This window comes from Ammospiza caudacuta, chromosome 14 (assembly GCF_027887145.1).
Source record: "Ammospiza caudacuta isolate bAmmCau1 chromosome 14, bAmmCau1.pri, whole genome shotgun sequence".
In the NCBI taxonomy this organism is placed as follows: domain Eukaryota; kingdom Metazoa; phylum Chordata; class Aves; order Passeriformes; family Passerellidae; genus Ammospiza; species Ammospiza caudacuta.
Window position 1 is genome coordinate 8427435 of NC_080606.1, and position 17982 is coordinate 8445416.

General features: G+C 44.2%; 1 protein-coding gene across 1 annotated transcript in view; it reads right to left on the bottom strand.

Annotated features, from left to right (window-relative positions):
* Nucleotides 1–9671, bottom strand: part of PAK3 (p21 (RAC1) activated kinase 3) — a 127093-nt gene extending 117422 nt beyond the window's left edge. The window contains exon 1 of the mRNA XM_058814418.1: nt 9464–9671. The gene's annotated coding sequence lies outside the window, so the exon portion shown is untranslated. The remainder of the gene's footprint in view (nt 1–9463) is intronic.
* Between the last annotated feature and the right edge of the window lie 8311 nt (nt 9672–17982).

Below are 17982 nucleotides of genomic sequence, written 5' to 3' on the forward strand. Positions count from 1 at the left end.
AATGCACTGCTGCTGTTCTGAATGGCCCAGCATTAATAAAGCAAACCAATTCTGAGTGCCCAAGGCCGGAACCTCAGGGACAGCAGATGGTGACCAGGACAGCCATTCTCACATTAGCATAAGAACAGGATGGAGTGGGTCACAGATTGCCTTTAAGCAAGCTTTCAGTTGTCCACACAGTCTCTGCTTCCTACCAAATGAGACAACACCATTGTTTGGGATTTCTAATTTAGGTAATCGGTGCCTCATGACATAAAATGTGTTTCACAGACAAGGCAAGCAATAACAAAATCTATCTCCTTTGTAACTACTTGCACTCTACAAGCACCTTATTTAAGCTTTGCACATGCAACAAAAGGAAATTAACAGTCCTGGTTCATGTGTGCTAAAACACTTTGATCAAATTACTTAAGAGCTCCTAAAATTAGACCTTTTTTTCCTAAAATTCCTTCTAATTTTGTGAGCAATTACAACTGTAATTTCTTGTAAGCACAAATGGCATATACGTTGATTTCCAAACTGATGCTCTCATTGAGAATCAGAGCAAATCACAAATAGAAAATTGGAAACTCTGCCTCAAATTCTTTGCAGAGTATGAAACCCATATGCTTACCTGATTCAAAATTAAGACTGTCCTGATTTCAAAAGAGGCAAAACTTCACCCCATTCCTAATTTAAGCCTCAGAGTTAAGTAAAATGCAGCTGAGGACTGGACTCTCCAGAGAGAAGGTCAGAGTGAGACTCAGGATGTCATATGCAAACTTTTATAAGATATTTTGTCCTTTCTAAACACAGGTAAGCTCCACTTTAAATAAAGTCTCACAGAATGTGTGTTTGATACCTTAACATCAATAACGAACAAAGCCTTTTGTGTTTACATGTCTGTCTTCTTGGCTGTGTTAACTCAGATTTCTGACATAATACATTAATAATTAACTTCCGATTTCTGAAAATGTGACTCTGTATTCCTCCTATTTTGTGCTCCTTGGACAGGGATCCTCAGTTGAATTTGTTTCCTGTTTATTGACCATCAAGGGAATGCTTCAAGTCTACTCATCATATCATCAGTTAAATCAGATCTGGAAAACCTTGAGGAAGAACTCCATTTTTGAAAAAACAGAAAGCACATTAATTGAGAGATTCCCTACTACCTCACAAGCTCTCTGCAAGAAAGATACAGAATGGCAGAGATAATTTCTTTTTTTTTCCCTCCATCCAAGAAACAGGAAGGAAAAAAAGGGGACGTTACTTCCACTCCCAAACCTAAAGGATTAAACATGAGTTAAAACAATCCACACACATATTGTGTGCCCACATACCTCCTCCTTAGCACTGCACTTACTCTAGAAAATTGCAATCTTGGCTTCACCTGTCTGGATCCCCTTTGAAATCCCCATGATGGAAACTTTTGAAGCAAAGACTGGTACTAAAAATCTGCAGGGTGCCCAACCTCATTCCAAGTCAAAAGTGCAAAGCTCCAGCGGTGACAGTGCCATGGATTCCCTAGAATGGATCTTGGCAGGCTCAGCCAGCCTCCAGCTTCCCAAGCTGCTCTCCCCAACGAGGAGCCAGCAAGGGCAAGGCACTGCACACCACAGGCACACCCCAGATTCCACACATGGTTGATGGTAAGGCAGCTGAGAATTACAGATTTACACACAACACAGACTGGCACAAGGAACAGACGAAAATCTTTTGATGATGTTGCTGTTCTTGTTTCTCATGTAACACAGTTTTCATTCCCTAAAGCCAATGTATTAATTGCCAACTGAAAATAAGTCATTTCATCATCTTACTTGAATAAATACCAGTAATTCTGGAGCCTGACTGGAAAATTCAAGAAGCCATATCTGAACAGTTAAAGCAAATAATTATTCCTGTATCTTGATCAGCACATTTCCTTCTCTATGAACTACTTGAAAATGATGAATTCTCTAGGAACTTCCTGGAATTAAGGAAAACTTCTGAATAAACTGGAAGATATTTTGGGTCACATGATCACTGGACTCCACTGAATTTTCTTTATGAGGGTCCCTTCCTGGATGAGGTGTTCAGAAGATGCCTCAGGATTTTGCAGTTGATAGATGAACTATGAAAAAACACTAAGGGGAGGGACTAAAAGCTGGTTCCTTATGTAATTTTGAGCAGAGCTGCTTAGGGCTTATTTTCTGAACTGTTTGGCTTCAAGAATTTCAATTTTCATTGACCTTTCTTCCAGATACTTCTGGGGATGGAATTTCTAAAAACTAGACCAAATGAGAATTTACAATCTTGCCACTGGAACTTGGGCCCCTGCAAAGACCCTCTGCTTAACACTCAGTGTTGTTTAACAGAGAGAAAATGTAAATCTAATAGCATTTCTTGACTCTACCTTTGGGGGAAGAACTTTCCACTGCTGCAGGTATCTCCTTGGTGGCTCTAGAAGGAGAGAGGTAGAAGAGGAATTATAGTAACTTGTGCTGGCGAGGAAGTGTCATCTTGTCCTGCCAGTGCTAAGACTTCTTATAGTCATCACAGAGTGAGAATGAGTGAAAGAAGGAAGACAAACATAAACATTACAGTAAAACACTACAGAAATACTTTACACTGCTTTCATGATGTATATTTATAGCCAGAGTAGGGATGTGACTGTAAAAGTATTATTTTAAAATGTTCTCTAATATCTAATTTATTCTTCTCAAATTCCATTGGGGTGGTCTACAGAAAAATCCACACTGTAGCCAAAGCACTGCAGGCAAGTACTGGATGTTCTATAAAAACATTAACAGTTTTTTGCCTGCATATTTCTCATCTTCCACTCCTCAGTTCCCAAGATAATAGAATTTCCTCAGTTCTGTGGTTACCTAGAGTTTTCTCATGGAAACAAGCCTCGAACACATAATGAAGAAAACAAACAACTATCAAACCCCCCCCCCAAAACAACCCTTTAGCTTATTATTCCCTCATTCTTCCTGTGCAGGCTCAGAGCCAAAGACACTCCAGCCATCACTGGGGAGATCAGTGGTAAACATCATTAGCAGAGGAAAAATCTTAAAATAAACAGGTCTTCAAGGTATAATTTTCCCCTTGATAAACATTAAAGAGGGGCAAAGCCAACAGACCTCTTTATCTCTCCTCTTCATTAATTAATAATATAAGCACTAATCTGAAAACAAAAAGGACAGTTTCTTTGATCCTATGGGAAAGCCCCACAAAATAACCAAAAGGCTCCTGCCCCATTTGTCACATGGCTGCCACGATTTGCAGGTGGTGTGGCAGAAATGAAATCCCACACTGATGAAACCTCATGTGGGTATGTGCCCTCACAGTGCACTCTGTGCTGGACAATGGCCTGGGCAGACACCTGTCTAAAGTGCCTTTCTGAATATGCAAGAGGAGGATATTCCATTTCAGTTTTGCAGCTATTAAGGAGTCCCAGTGAAATGGTCATTAGAGACCCGTCAGGCCAAAATGTGCTGCACTTACAGAGCTTTTGTATTATTTGCCTCTAGCTGACTGTAAAGAGTGAGGATGATACATAGCATCCTTTTTATAGAGATCTCAAAGAGATAAATAAAAATAGTTTTCTATCTAGAAGACGCAAAGTGCAGGTAGGTTAAGTGAAAAATCCAGTCTCTCACAGCAGGGCAAGAGGAGAATTTGGGACAGAATCCAAATCAGCTGACAACAGTCCTGTGACCTCAGCACTAAATGGGGATCTTCCTGTACTTACAGCCTCTTTCTCAGAAAAGTTTGTCCTGCCAAGGTGTTCTCCAAAGAGTACCACTGGTCTGGGAGTCCTGCTGCAGGAGGATGAGCAGAGAAGGTTCCTTCAGTAACAGCCTTTCCAGGGCTCCTCCCAGAGCTCAGAGATCTTACTGCCTTCTTTGGTTTTGGGCTCTTCCTGACTTTTAATTTAATCTGAAGGCTGTGATTCATTGTTACTCAGCAATAAACTGTTTTCCTTAAAATGGCTAATCAAACTTAGATGAGGCCCTTGAGCAATGGGAAGATTGATTAGATATATTAAAGGTTAGGTGTAGAGCAAAACTGTAGACCAGGGCATAAACTCCTATTGAGTTCCATAGAATTACAAACTGGTATTTCTACACATATCTTTTCCCCCTGCTCTATCCCATATTTTTATGTATTTGTGTAACTACTCCAGCATCCTGAAAGAGGGAACTGGTAACCTCTCCCATGCTTTGCTTAGCTCCACACCCTACACCTTGTGAAGTGGTTAATATGGCAGAAAAGCTGCAGTGCCACAGACTCTGCCCTGTGCTGTACATTCACCCATGGGAGGGATGAAAGGGATGTTTCTGATGGCAAGGGCTGGGAAGTGGGCAAGGAAGAGAGCTTGTCCTGCAGACATTCAGGAGTGACCATCTGTGTGTGAAAGAGAAGCTCTCAGCAATGTCTAACGGATGGTGCAGACCTGAATCCCCCACTTGAACACTTATGTCCTTAGCAATGCTTGCTTTCTAACTCCCCAAAATCTTCAGCAGTGAAGATGCTGCATCCCCCTAGAAAGCCTGTTGTGGAATTTACTATAACTGCTGCTGGAAAGCATCCTTAAATTGATAATGATAATGATAATTGATAATTGATAAGGAGCTATAATGTGGGGAAATGAACTGACCAGCAAGTTCCTGTTGTAGGGTCTTTATACTGTCACCTGAGCCACAGAGGACAAGTCAAAGCAGGCTAGAACAGCAGAGCAGGTGACCTTCAGACCTACTCTAATATTGCAGTCCTTATGCTACCACGAAAATAAAACATTCACACCAACTGCCAGACAGCAGGTCAGTTTTTCCAGCTGATCCTCTGTCTTATTATGTAAGAGATATTGTTTGATTATTGCTCTCTGCTAACCTCTGCATAAATCAGCCATTACCGACTAGAACAGAAATTGTTACTGAAAATTCAATCAGTGTTTCACTGACTTTTTAATACACCCCCATTGTGTACATCAAAGTGCATTAACCTGCTTGAGCCTATTGGAAAAGGTTTGATTAATGAACACCATACTAGCTAACAACAACATAAGAGAAAGGAGCAGTGGTCCAGGACTGGGGACGGATGGCAAAAATTAAATACAAATTTCTCAACTTCAGAACTCATAAATGGTTTATTTAGGAGAGGGCACTATCCTTTATTTCACCTACAAAGGTGTTTTTATCTCCTACACAATTTAATTTCTGGTTTGCTTTGGCTGACACATGTTCATAGAATCACAGAACCACAGAACTTCCTGAGTTGAAAGGAACAAGGATCATCAAGTCCAACTGGCCCTGCCCAGAACAACCCCAGTAACCCCACCATGTGTCTGAGAACGTTGTCCAAATTGAACATTGGCTTCTTGGGCTCTGTCAGGCTGGTGCTGTGAACCACTTCCCTGAGGAATCTGTTCCAGTGCCCAACTCCCTGGTGAAGAACTTCTTCGTAATATCCACCCTAAACCTCTGCTCACACAGCCTCATGCTGTTTCAAAGCCCTTGTCTGTGAGACCTAGTGACATGTGAGGCCAGCACAGATGATCCATACCTTCCCTTTCCCTTTCCCACAGAAATTTATAACTCCACAGTGTATGATGCTCATGGGCACAAACTGCCTTGCAGATAATGCTGCCACTTGATGGTATCCAAGGTTTAAAATTTGGGAAACTGCTGACACTGGTCAGTGACTTTGCTTGGGGCACACTTGGTGTCAGGGAAGGAAATGTCTTACACCATACAAATATGACAGGATGGATCCATCCCAAAATCAAATTAATCCCTTAGGGGAAAAAACATGCCAACAAATGGGTTTCATTACTGAAACTGCAAGAAGCTCCCGGAAAACCCCACAGGTAGAAAAGGGGCCACATTAATTCAGCACTCATCCAGTCCAGTGACACAGTCCACACTCTGTCATATTACTGCTGCATTCAAAGGCAGGATTTAGGAGACAGGTTCATTGCAAGGCTACAGCTGTGACCATCTTAACATCACATCAGAGTAAACCACATGGAAGATCTTAGCCTTAGGAAAGCTGCCTGTAATGCAAAGCAGCTATGAAAAGGCCCTTTTACATCTCTTCTACCCTCACTCTCTCTATATATCAACCTATTTATGTATATACTTCTACCTACCATGAAGGTAGAGAAGATGGAATCAGACTTTTCCAGGAGGTGTACAGTGAAAGGTAACAGACACAAACTGAAACATGGGGAATTCTGATTATAAATCTTTTTTTCATGATGATGGTCAAACACTGAAATTGCGTCAGAGAGCTTGTAGGATATTTGTTTTTGGAGCTATTGCTAATTTAACTGAACCAAACCCTGAGCAACCTGCTAAAAATTGATCCTGCTTTCAGCAGCAGGTTGGACTATATCAACCCCATGAGTCACATTCATCCTAAATTATTGTGTGATTTTTCCTGGGTAAATTTGGAACCAGACCATAGGTCCTTAGTAAATATTAATGTATTTCTATAATACATAAACTGACCCTCTGCACTGATGAAGAATAGAGACAGGCGGCCAGTACTCAGCTAAAAGAAATAATGGCACCACCCACAAAATACCCACAAGGGCCAGCACCCACACTGGAGAGCTCTACACTCAGAAACCTCCTCCAGGGCACTCAATGAACACTTCATCCACCATGGACTCAGTGTGTCCAGGGAGATTCTGTACATGCCCTGCTGTGCTCAACAGACCTGTGACTATAGACCCCTGGTTCCATAGTGAAACCTTCTAGAATATGATGCTGAAAGAAAGATTACTGGGGAATTAAAAAAAAAAATCCTGTAGGATCTCAAAATGTATCTTATTCTATCTGAAGGGTTAAGGCTTCAACTAGGAGGATAACTTCAAGGCACTCAATCTTAAGAGAGCACTGTGAGAGACTGAGAGTATTTACATATACTGAATTAGTTATGATCTGATGATTTAAAGTGATATCTATTGATGCCCAAAGGTAGTTTTGGGCCCATACTTTCTTCCCTGACTGTTTTTATGTAGTTGTTTGCCAACTACTGACAATCTGTTTCAAAATATCAAGGAACATGAAATCTGGAGGTGTATCAGTGTGTGAGCGTCCACTCCAAAACCTCTGGAAAAATAACCTTCAGGGATGGCAATCGGCCAGAGAAGCAATTTGAAGCCAGCTAAGATAAGAATAAATATTCATGGCAGCTAAGGATTTTGCATTTAATACCATTCTGCTAATGCAGATAAATATTCAGATTTCCCTGGCTTCTGGAGAGTAAACCCAGTTTTAAAGAGAAATCCACACAACAGCATTCAAATACCATTACAACTGCTAGTGAGGGCTTTGGGTGACGTGGTACCCTAGATTTTACAGACCATAGGAAATCTCAGCAATTTAAACATCTACATCAGACAACAGATGCAGAAGGATTCATGCTCTGTATCACTGCTGCCTATGGCAGAGGGATGGCTCTACCTGTACCATCCTGTGCACCACCATGCTGTACTTCTACCTTTCTTCATTCACAGGGAAAGCACCTCTCACTTGTTCTGACATCTTTGCATTGAATAGTATCATCCAAAGTTACGATTTTACTACTTTTACTCCTACCCATGTGTCTCTGTGCTAAGGCAAACGTTTCTGTGGTATAAATCCCAAGCTCACAGTTGAGTGTAACTGACTCTGAAGTGATGACTACTTTCACAAGACTCAGTTTACAGGGAAAATACACAGCTGAATTAGAGTTAACCATGCTATTGCAGCTATCAATCATGTTACAGCAGCAGATCTGCAGAACCTCCCAACCAGGTAACAATGTCCTCTCCAGCTGACCAAGAAGCCAGACTTGCATCCTGTCCCCACCACAAAGTTACATCACATGCAGAAGAGAATTTAGAATAAATTTTTCAAAGGGAAGCAGAATCAAAGAAGATTATTTCCCTTCCTCTGCAGATTCACAAGCAGAAGAATAACTTTGTTCTACAGCCCATTATTAAAACTCTTCACAAGTAACCACACCACAAGATACTTGCACCCCAGCTGGATGCTACATGGGGTTGTGACTGCAGGACCACTGAGAAGTCACTCCACTTTCTCACACACAAGTTGGGAGCTTAATTAAGAACCTGATCTTTAAACTGTTTTCAACACACTTTCAGACTTCATGAAAGGAAATGAGCAAGATGACAGATGGACCAGTTGTTTATTTTTTTCAGCTCTCAGACTTACTGCATCTTACTTACTGCATCTTATTCCTTCTGTGCCATACCTTAATTTCTGGATTAGAGCCTCTTTAGAGTGAACACTCACACTTTCTCTTCCCTCTTCCCTCTTGTGACCATAGTTCCGTAAAAGGTTCAGAAAGAAGGGCAAGTAGCTCCTAAACAGCTCTAGGTGTCACACTTCTGGCTGGAAAAAAAGGGCAAGAGGAATGGAATTGGAAGGGGAAGTGCAGGCACAGGGCAATGAGAGGGCAGGGTTTTTCTTCCCCAGGCTTTCACTAGTCTTAAGCAAATCACTTCCCTTATACATTGCTATACATTAAAGTAATATTAAATTGTGCAGACTTCTAGGGTTTCCAAAGTACAATGCTCAGCTACCAGTGTACAGGTTTGAGGCATCAAAGCACTCTGGAATTCAAGGTGTTAAGATTAAAAATAACAAGCTAAAAGTTGGGAAATGTTTAATATGTGAAAAGCAATGATCTCAAGATATTTGAATGGCAAGTCACTGAAGGTGCATCTGGCATGGGAAAGTGCAATCTATGGCGCTCAACTCGGCCCAGCGGGCAAGCAGCCCAGCTCGCCGGGGGCTCACACGAGGAGCCTGCAGAGCCCTTGGCCTCCCCTCGCCTCCTGCCCCCCGCCAGGCTTCCTGTGCCCGCCTGCAGCGCCAGCCGGCAGCGCGGCATCCCGGTCCCGCGGCATCCCGGTCCCGCGGCATCCCGGTCCCGCAGCATCCCGGTCCCGTGGCATCCCGGTCCCGCAGCATCCCTGTCCCGCGGCATCCCGGTCCCACGGCATCCCGGTCCCACGGCATTCCGGTCCCGCAGCATCCCGGTCCCACGGCATCCCTGTCCCGCGGCATCCCGGTCCCGCAGCATCCCGGTCCCACGGCATCCCTGTCCCGCGGCATCCCGGTCCCGCAGCATCCCGGTCCCACGGCATCCCTGTCCCGCGGCATCCAGGCCCAACCGGCACCGCCAGGCACACGCCAGAGCCTTTTCCATGGAGCCAGTTCTCCCTGAAACCTCAAATAACCAGACCCCCAGCCCGAGGACAGGGGTCGGGGCGGCTAGAAGGCATAGATTTGGGAATTACCGGAGAGAGCCGGGTGCTGACAAAGAACTCGGGGCTCTCCCCAGCCCCCCGCAAGCTGCAGCCCCGCAGGGATCCCCGGCTGGGCTTTGATGCCCGGCTGGCTGCAGGGGGGCCGCGGGCTGCCAGCAGCCCGCCCAGGGCACAGCCTGTTGCCGGGCACGCTAGGTACAAAGGCAAAGCACAGACCTTCTCCCGGGCCTCTCCGCGGGGAGGCTGCGCTTGTCCTGCCGGCCGCGGCCGCGGTGCCGGCGGGGAGCTGGGGCCGGCCGCGGGGCCTCACCGGCTCCACATCGATCCGCCCGCCGCCAGCCTCGCTGCTCTGCTCGCCACCCCCTCCTTCCAGGGGGACAAAAACGGGGCTGGGGAGGACGTTTCTATTATTATTATTCTAATATATTCTGGGGGCTTGTGGTTCCTGCAGCCAGGCGGAAGTGAACCCGCTTTCGCCCCCCTCCTCCTTCCGCGATGCTCCGGGGCTGGATGCGGGCGGCCCCAACAACAGCCCGGTGTCCGGTCCTGGGGCCCGGCTGCCCGCAGCCCCCGGGCGGCAGCGGCGTCCCGGTCTCTTGTTCCCCGGGCGGGGTGGGGAGGCGATGCCGTGCCCGAGAGGCAGAGGTTACTTGGGAGGCAAAAAGGAGCGAATAATTTTCTCCACCCCAGTGATGGGCGGGCTGCCCGGTGCCCGCCGGAGCGCGCTCGGCGGCCCCGGAGCCCGCTGAGGGCAGCGGAGCCCTCAGTGACGCGCACCAGAGGGAAGGCTACAAAAAGCACCGAAATATACAGGTGTCCGCTGGCTCCGTAGTGACATCCCGTGGTGCGGGGACACTACTGCCGATGGCCGGCTGAGCCCGGGGCTTACCCAGGCCCCCGGAGCTTTGCGGGGTTCGGCGCTGTCCGTCGGCCCCGTCCGGAGCAGCCGCGCACCGCGCCCGAAGCGGCGCCGGGGGGTTCCCGCAGCGGCCCCAGTCACGATCCCTGGCTTGCTGTGAAACCGGCCTTTAAACCGGCTTGCTGTGAAACCGGCCTTGTGCTGCTGCAGCAGGGCTGCGCTGCTCTCGGGCACTGTGAGGCTTTTTGTGCCTTACAAACGTGTCACATTTTCACAGAACTCCGGAGAGCAGCGAGGGTTCCGAGCTGAACTGTGCCGCTGGCCTCGCACCTAGGCTGAGGGGCAGAGTGAGAGACACCAAATGAACATCCATCTAACGAAGGCAAATGGTAATTTCTTATTTCAGCATGTGCCATCATGTTGAATCAGACTTGCAGAACATCTCCCCTAGCCAAGAGGCACAATAGAGATGAGGTGGTGAAACTGTCCCTCCATAAGCCTTAGCTACTCTAGAGAACTCTCCTATCCATCTTCCCGGTCACACAGCACAATGGGATGCTCTGATGGTCTGTGGCAGAAAAGGCAAGAAGAGAAAAGACAGTGAAAAAGACCTGAACTCAGGGACCAAACCTGTCCACAATCAGGAGGAAAGTGTGATGTCTGCACTTAGGCACAGCTGAGCTGAATGGATTCCAGCTTACAGGATGCTACTTGTAAGGAGGACGTGGTGGCATCAACCTACAAAAGCATTGGCAAGCTTGGTAAGATCCATGCCACTGTGTGCAGAAAGCTCAGATTGCCCAGACCAGAAAGATTAAGGCTAGCCTAGGCAGGCCTGAACACATAGCAACTGAAACTCCTGATAATTGTTCTGTGGCATATGGGTGCAGGGTTGTGTGGGTGTAGATGGGTTGTAAAAGGCTCTTCTGAACTCTGCTACAGGAGTAACTCACATCAGATGATGCACATGCTCACAAGAAATGACTGGGACACTTTACTCAGATCTCTGTTGTCCCCAGAAGTCAACTGCTCTAAACACCAGGGTGGAACTGAAACTCTATGAAATTCTGTCTTGTGGGAACAGTGAAATGGTCAATGAAGCTGATATCTCTTTGTCTTGTTGTCTTGTCTTGTTTAGGACCTGCCATTCTGTGCAGACTCACCTCTGTGCTCACTTTTGTGTTAAACATTTCCTTCACGTCCCAACAGTGGTAGTTTCTTAGTCAGCTGCTGCATCTGTCTCACAGCCTTGGGGTGTCTGTGTCCTCCACATTGCCAGTGGATGGCTGAACAGTCATGTCAGCAGAAATGCCCTCTTCCAGGTGGGACTGGCCAGAAAATTGCACCTCATCCTAAGGAGCGCATGCCTGGACACACTGCTGCATAAATTGTGTCTTGCAGCTTAATTACTGCAATTCCCTGTGCTTTGAAATAAACCACAGCAGGTGAAAAATACAGCAGATGTCTGCATAGCAAAGAAGAGCAGTGTGGTGCTTTGCTCACCCTAGATTCTTACCAAGAGCAGACTTTGGTCTTCTTTCCTGATATTCAAAGCCTTTCATAATCTTCCATAGCCAGCTCCTGCTGGAGCACTGCCACCATTGACCAAGGGGTGAGAAAAGACTGTGGGAGTTCCACATTTCCTAGGCAGTATTTATGCACTGTGGGACTTAGTTTGCCTCATAGAGATAGAAATAACCCAGATCTGAATGCAGTCAGAGGCAAATGCAAAATTTCTCTCCTGAGCTTCATTTCTTCACACACAATCATGCAAAGGAGGCTGGTAGCCAGCCCAACAAATCCTATCCCTATAGTCCAATCAAGCTATTCCTATTAGTGGCTAGATAGAAATGTGAAGGAAAGGATTTTTTCTGTTTTAAAATACTTGGGAGGTACACAAATCCTACAGAGATGGGAACCATCTAAATATATATAAAGACACAGTGAGATAAAATTCTTCAAAGTGTATGGATGTAGGAAATCAAGCATCTCCTGTCAGATTCCTGAACTGCATGAAAAGGAAGAAGGCTGTGCATGAAGCTGGTGCAAACAAATTTGTGGTGTTATTAAAGCAAATTGCCACTAACACTCTAACACAGACCATTGTGAATTGCTCCTCACACCCCAAGACACATTGCTGATTTCCATGGTATGTCAGCACACACATCCATCACTATCCTTCTTCCATCCCAGGGATCTCAAAGCACCTCACAGATGGTGCTTAAATGAAGGCCTAAAACATCTTCACTCATTTTCCACTGTGAGCACAGAGATGTGCTCACCATCCAACAGGAAGTATTAAATGACTGGAAAGATGAAAGTGTCCTATCTGCACATATGCCTAGCTCTTCCAACCACATAGCACTTCCAGCACATCTGCTCATAATTAGAGAAAGTTGTTTCCTCAAAGACTGCCCTGAGCCATCCACTGACAGCTTTACAGGCCAATCAGGGCACAGAAGGAATGTTTTGCTACATCCCCATGGATGATGCCATTCAGTTCTGTGTCTGAAGAGCCACACAGCAGCTACAGAGCAGCACTCAATATCCTGTGAATTCACACAAGTTTTTGTTGGTTTCAAATGCTCATTTTCTGGTACAGCCAGGTGACAGACACAGGATACAGTCAAAGGTCATACATCAGGAAATCCTACAAAACATACACCAGGGAATCCTACAAAACACACAGGAAGAGAACATAAGCACCCAGTGCATCAGCCACCGTCTCACAGGCATGCTGTGTGTGCTCTGAGACCTCCCAGCAAAGCAGGCTCATCTGGGAAGTGGGAAAACAAATGTGCACTGGCCAGATAGCTGTAGAAGGCCAGTGAAGTACCCTTAGAAGTGTTTTCCAATAAATGTGCAGGCAGATTGAGCTTCCTCTCTTCCCTTTCCTCTTCAATACATGCACACACCCAATCTCAGTGTGATTTATGTTGTCATATTTCTCTGGGTAAACCTCTATGCCCAGACTACAAGTGAGAGCAGGAGTCTGAGGAACAGGCAGCACTGGAGATTTGATTTGACAGTTCAGCCCTGAAAAATGTCCCCAATTAAATTACAGAGATACCCCACAGACCTCAAGAGGCTACCAAAACAAACATCCAACAACATTGTCCATTAAAAAGGCACCAGCTGTGCTACTCACTGTGTTTGGTTACTGTGTTCCTGGGAGAGAAGTGAAACTACCCAACAATCAGTCCCACAGCCCATGAGCCAGCCCTGCCTGGTGTGAGGATATGTGCAGAGCATTATGGAATCCCTGTGGCTATGGGCACCATAGAAAAAAAGAGAGAGTTGGCCATACCTGCTCACTTCTTGAGATTGTCTGGGTTACCTCTGTAACATCCTCTTCCATGTTCCTGGTTTGTTTGAGTTTTTCTTCTAGAACTTGGTAACTGATGTCTCACTGTTGTTATCAGTAATGCTGTCAGTGTCTATAAAAAGTACATATTTCAACTGATAAATGCTACACTATGAAGAAACAATGTGCTGTTAATAAAATGCAGATGAATTCTCAAAGGAAATGAATGGTCTTAAACCCCACAAATTTGAGATAAAAATCCATTCTGCTGCATTTCAAGTAATTACAAGAGAAAAACGCTGAAGACTGTTTCTCCTCAAAACTTGGCAATTTTTATATTATGCTACTATATTCTTATTGAAAAATGATGCTTTTATTCACTACCCCTTTTTTTACTTTGGCCAGTGCTGCAGCCAAACATCTGCTTGTTAATTTAGCAGAGTAAGTTAATGGTTAGTAACCCAGGAGTTTCCAGAGAAGATCCCCACAGATATTTCCTAAGGAAAATTCTCTCTCAAGCTTTGTAAGGATGCACTTAGGAGGATAGAAGACTGAAGAAACAGAAAGATCCAGACAAAGCATCCACGTGATTGTTTGGATAAGTTGGGCTCTTCACCTGAAAAACCTCAGTGGAGGATTTGGGACAGGTTTTCAGCTGAAGGCAATCAAAAGTGCAAGTTTCACTCTGAATATGCCACTGTGACTGAAGAAAGCTGGGAGTGCAGGAAATGAGGCTAAAAGCAATAGTGAGGTAGCAGATAGTTCACTGCTCACAGGATTCATTCCTTCCTGTCTTTGGAGAGCTACAGAGAAAAATTAATCAAGATTATTACAGTTACACATTCTGAGCCTCTTCCTGCTCACATGTTGACCTATCTCTATACCAGAAAAATTCTTAGGAGCCAGCCCAGCTTCACCAAATATATCCCAACAGACAGAATCCTGTATATCTAGGATTTAAGAGACAAATCCCCCAAAAGCCCACTGTCTAAGCAGATACAGCCTAGGCAATCGTCAGAAGCCTCCCAGATCCCTGGCTTACCCTGTCTCTGCATGCTGTGCTGGAGTAATGGAGCAGTGTCAGGCCTTGGGACTCTCAGGAGCAGGTACAAAAATGCACATTAGATTGTTAGACTTTATCAGCAGCACTCCCACCAAATGCCCTTTTGTTCATATTACTGACAATCAGTTATCATGGACCAGGACTGAGACCAAAAAATACTGCTGGCAAAAATAGTGTATTGATAGAATGATTTTTTAAAAATCTGAAAGAAGTCATGCAGATAAGTGTGTAAGTAGTCTTACTATCCTTACAAGGCAATTACATCTGTTAAGCTGAACAGATAAATGCAGAAAATGACAAGTCCTCATTTTTAAGTGATAATGAGTTTCTTGCAGGCAAACTACACAGCTCTGGAGATTGAATCCTCAGACTATCCATAGACCATGGCTACACAGAGAAAAAGGAGCAAGTTTCTCCAGAGCAGTGCCTGAAGCCCAGGAATGCTTTATCCCAAAGGCAGTAAGGAAGCCTGAGTGCCAAGAAGAAAAATTTTGTCTGCCTGTGACAAAATACCTGCCCAAATGCACACCAGCTTTTTTTCATCCACACTAGGAAGCATAAGGATGTCACACAGTGAGCTCAGGACCACTGATGTAAAAGTGAGGCACTCACTGGGGTACAAATTATGTTGGGATCAAGTTTTGTACTTTTCAGCCTGTTCTGGAAATAAACAACCTCTGCGTAGTGCTGGCCTTCTTTTTCCAGACTCCATTAGTTTATGTATAATCTCAGCAGATAACTCAAGGCTTTGCACACCCTGTGCTGCTGTTAATTGCCAGCAACAGACATTCACTACAATGTACACAGTAAGATGAACAAGTAGTTGTGTAGGTATTTCTTAAGCAATACTTCCTCACCACCACTAAGGGACAGTGTTCCCTACATTTCTAGTAAAAAGAATGCCACATCTGCAAGTTCAATTTTAATTAGCAATGGTTAATGCTTCTGCTTAGTTCCTCACAATGCAGTGAATTACAGGCCCATTTAATGTACTTTCACTACAACTGATACACTGAAAAATAAAATGTATTTAGTGAAGGTAATTCTTCCTATGAGCTCCTAAGCCTAAGAGGATGGCTAGTCTAAAATAAATAGTTAACAGTAAGGTATCAATTAAAAGGCATAAACAGCTTTGCAAAACACATCCACTTTTGCACATTTTTTTTTTCAAAGACATAATTTGTATCTGTGAAAATCTCCTAAACTGTCCTTATCTGTGTTGCCAATGCAAACATTGGAAAATCTGCAACATTATGCTCTTTGATAGGTACTGCTTCCTAATCCTTTTACACCAGAGACACTTCTGCCACTGACTTCACTCAGGGTGAAGATAATGTCTACTATATTCAGGGGAAAAACTTCACTAGCAGTCCCATTTCTCCAGGTATATTTCATGTTCTGGAAAACAGTTTAATCAGCTTGAAAGACTCTGCTAAATTACCTTCTCCCAATCTGTGTTCCTGAAGAATACTCAGAGAGTCCCACTCTCACCAGAAAGTAATTTAAATACAGTAAGGCTGTGGCTTATTTACAAAAGGCTAAGTTTTTACAGGACAATATAGCAGAGGTATACCTGGCTATCCTTATTTTCAAACTCAAATAAGAAATGTCCATGAAGTAGTTGTTACAGAGATAACAAATGACTGTAACAACCCCAGTGCTGTAAGATTTCAAGACCACATTCCAATACCTTTTTTGGTTTGAAGACATTCAAATTTGTTGGCTACAAGATCAAGAGCTGAACACTGAAGCTGATAATGTAGCTGTACAACCAAACTTCAATCTTCATTCTCTCTTTAGTGAGAGAAAGCACAAGGCACATCATATCCCATTAATAAAGAACAATTAAAAAAAAGAAATCACAAGTCCCATTAACAGAAGGCTTCCCAGATTATGTATTCTTCCGAATAGTACATCTAACCTTATCTGTGCAGATAATCCACTGCAATTAGCCTCCACTGGTTCTAGCAGGCAACAGTGGCATAGCCAAGAAATAGATATTTTTAGTAGCCACCCTCTAACCCTGCCCTGTAATTAACTGCAGAGCCCCACAGATTTCTGCCTGATTAGCTGTTCAGCTAATGAGAGGGTCCAGACTCAGCTACCATGAGCCTTGAATTACCTGCCATTCATGGATGACTCTGTGACCCCCAGAGCAAAGCACAGGTGCAGAGCTGTGCTGCAAAAGGGACACAAAGAGGAACAGGGGCCCCCATGCAAAGTGTGCACAACTCCTCTGACTCCAGTCACACATATTGAATGCTTTGGATGGTTACACACATGGGAGCTAAACCTGGCAGTTCCTGTATGGTCATTATCCAAGATATAAAATGTTTGGCTTTTAGTTAAGATCTACAATATCAATGTCACAAAATGAGTCTGAAATTACAAGAGCAGAAGCTGATCTGATTGTAAAAAAGCTCAGCTATTCAATTGAAGGCCAATGCTTGGTCATAACCAGAGAAAAGTTGAGGTCAGAAGTCCAAGTTCAGGAGTGGAGAAAATAAGAAGCTGAAGGAAACATTATATCCTCCAATAATCCTTGCAGGAGATATGATTTCAGCATGAAAGGATGCAGTCCAGCTTTCAAGTCTCAAAGCAAAAATCATTCTACTATAACTCTGCTGTGAGATAAAAGCAGACATGTGATCTAGTAATACTGGCCTTTCCCTGGTGTTTTTATTGGTGCTGCCCTCCATATTAAAGAAAACAAACACTCTGCTTTTAATTTTAAAGACAACTCCAACAGTCTGCTTTAGAGAACTTTTCTGTTTTAATCCATGCCTTGTAATATAGTTAGCCTTGTGTAAATTTGGAAGATGGCTCGTTAAAAAGTAAGCAGAAGATTGGCTTTTAAGACTTTTACCCTGCTTTGGGGGGCTTTGGTTTGAGAGTTACTCTTTTTTGGTATCAGCTGCTTCTCTTTTCTCTTTTAAAGGGTCATGGTAGAAGAACAAGTGGTTCTCCAATTTCTTAAGTGAGGAAGAGGGAGATTTGAGTCTTACTGAGATCTGAAATACCCAAAGCAATGCATAAATACATGAAAGAACATGTTTTTAAATAAAAATATCACTCAGCTGGTAGCATACTAGGTCAAAACTTGAGATGTTGTCTGTTGTAATTCTGCTGAGAGCTGATGGTTAGCTCCACACAAAGCATTTCCTCTCACTGTGTCTCAATTTCACTGTTTCTAAAAAGGATAACCTGAAAAGTCCACAGTTTTTAAAATTTCTTTAGATAAGACAGTGCAGTACAAGAGCAGTGCCAGCCATGAAATCCCTGGATGAGCTGAGGTCTGGTACCCCTCTTGTCAGCAGAGCCTCCAACGAAGCACCTACATTTGGGCAGAGCAATACAGAACTAAGAGCTGCTGGAAGTCCTGTTCCCTTCTCCCTCTCCCTGCCTCTGCATTCAGGCGCAAAAATTGTTCAGGATGCTACAACAGTAACAGTTCTGCTCTGCACTGCATCACTGTACTATCAGATGGTAATTTTTGTAGAATTATAGAA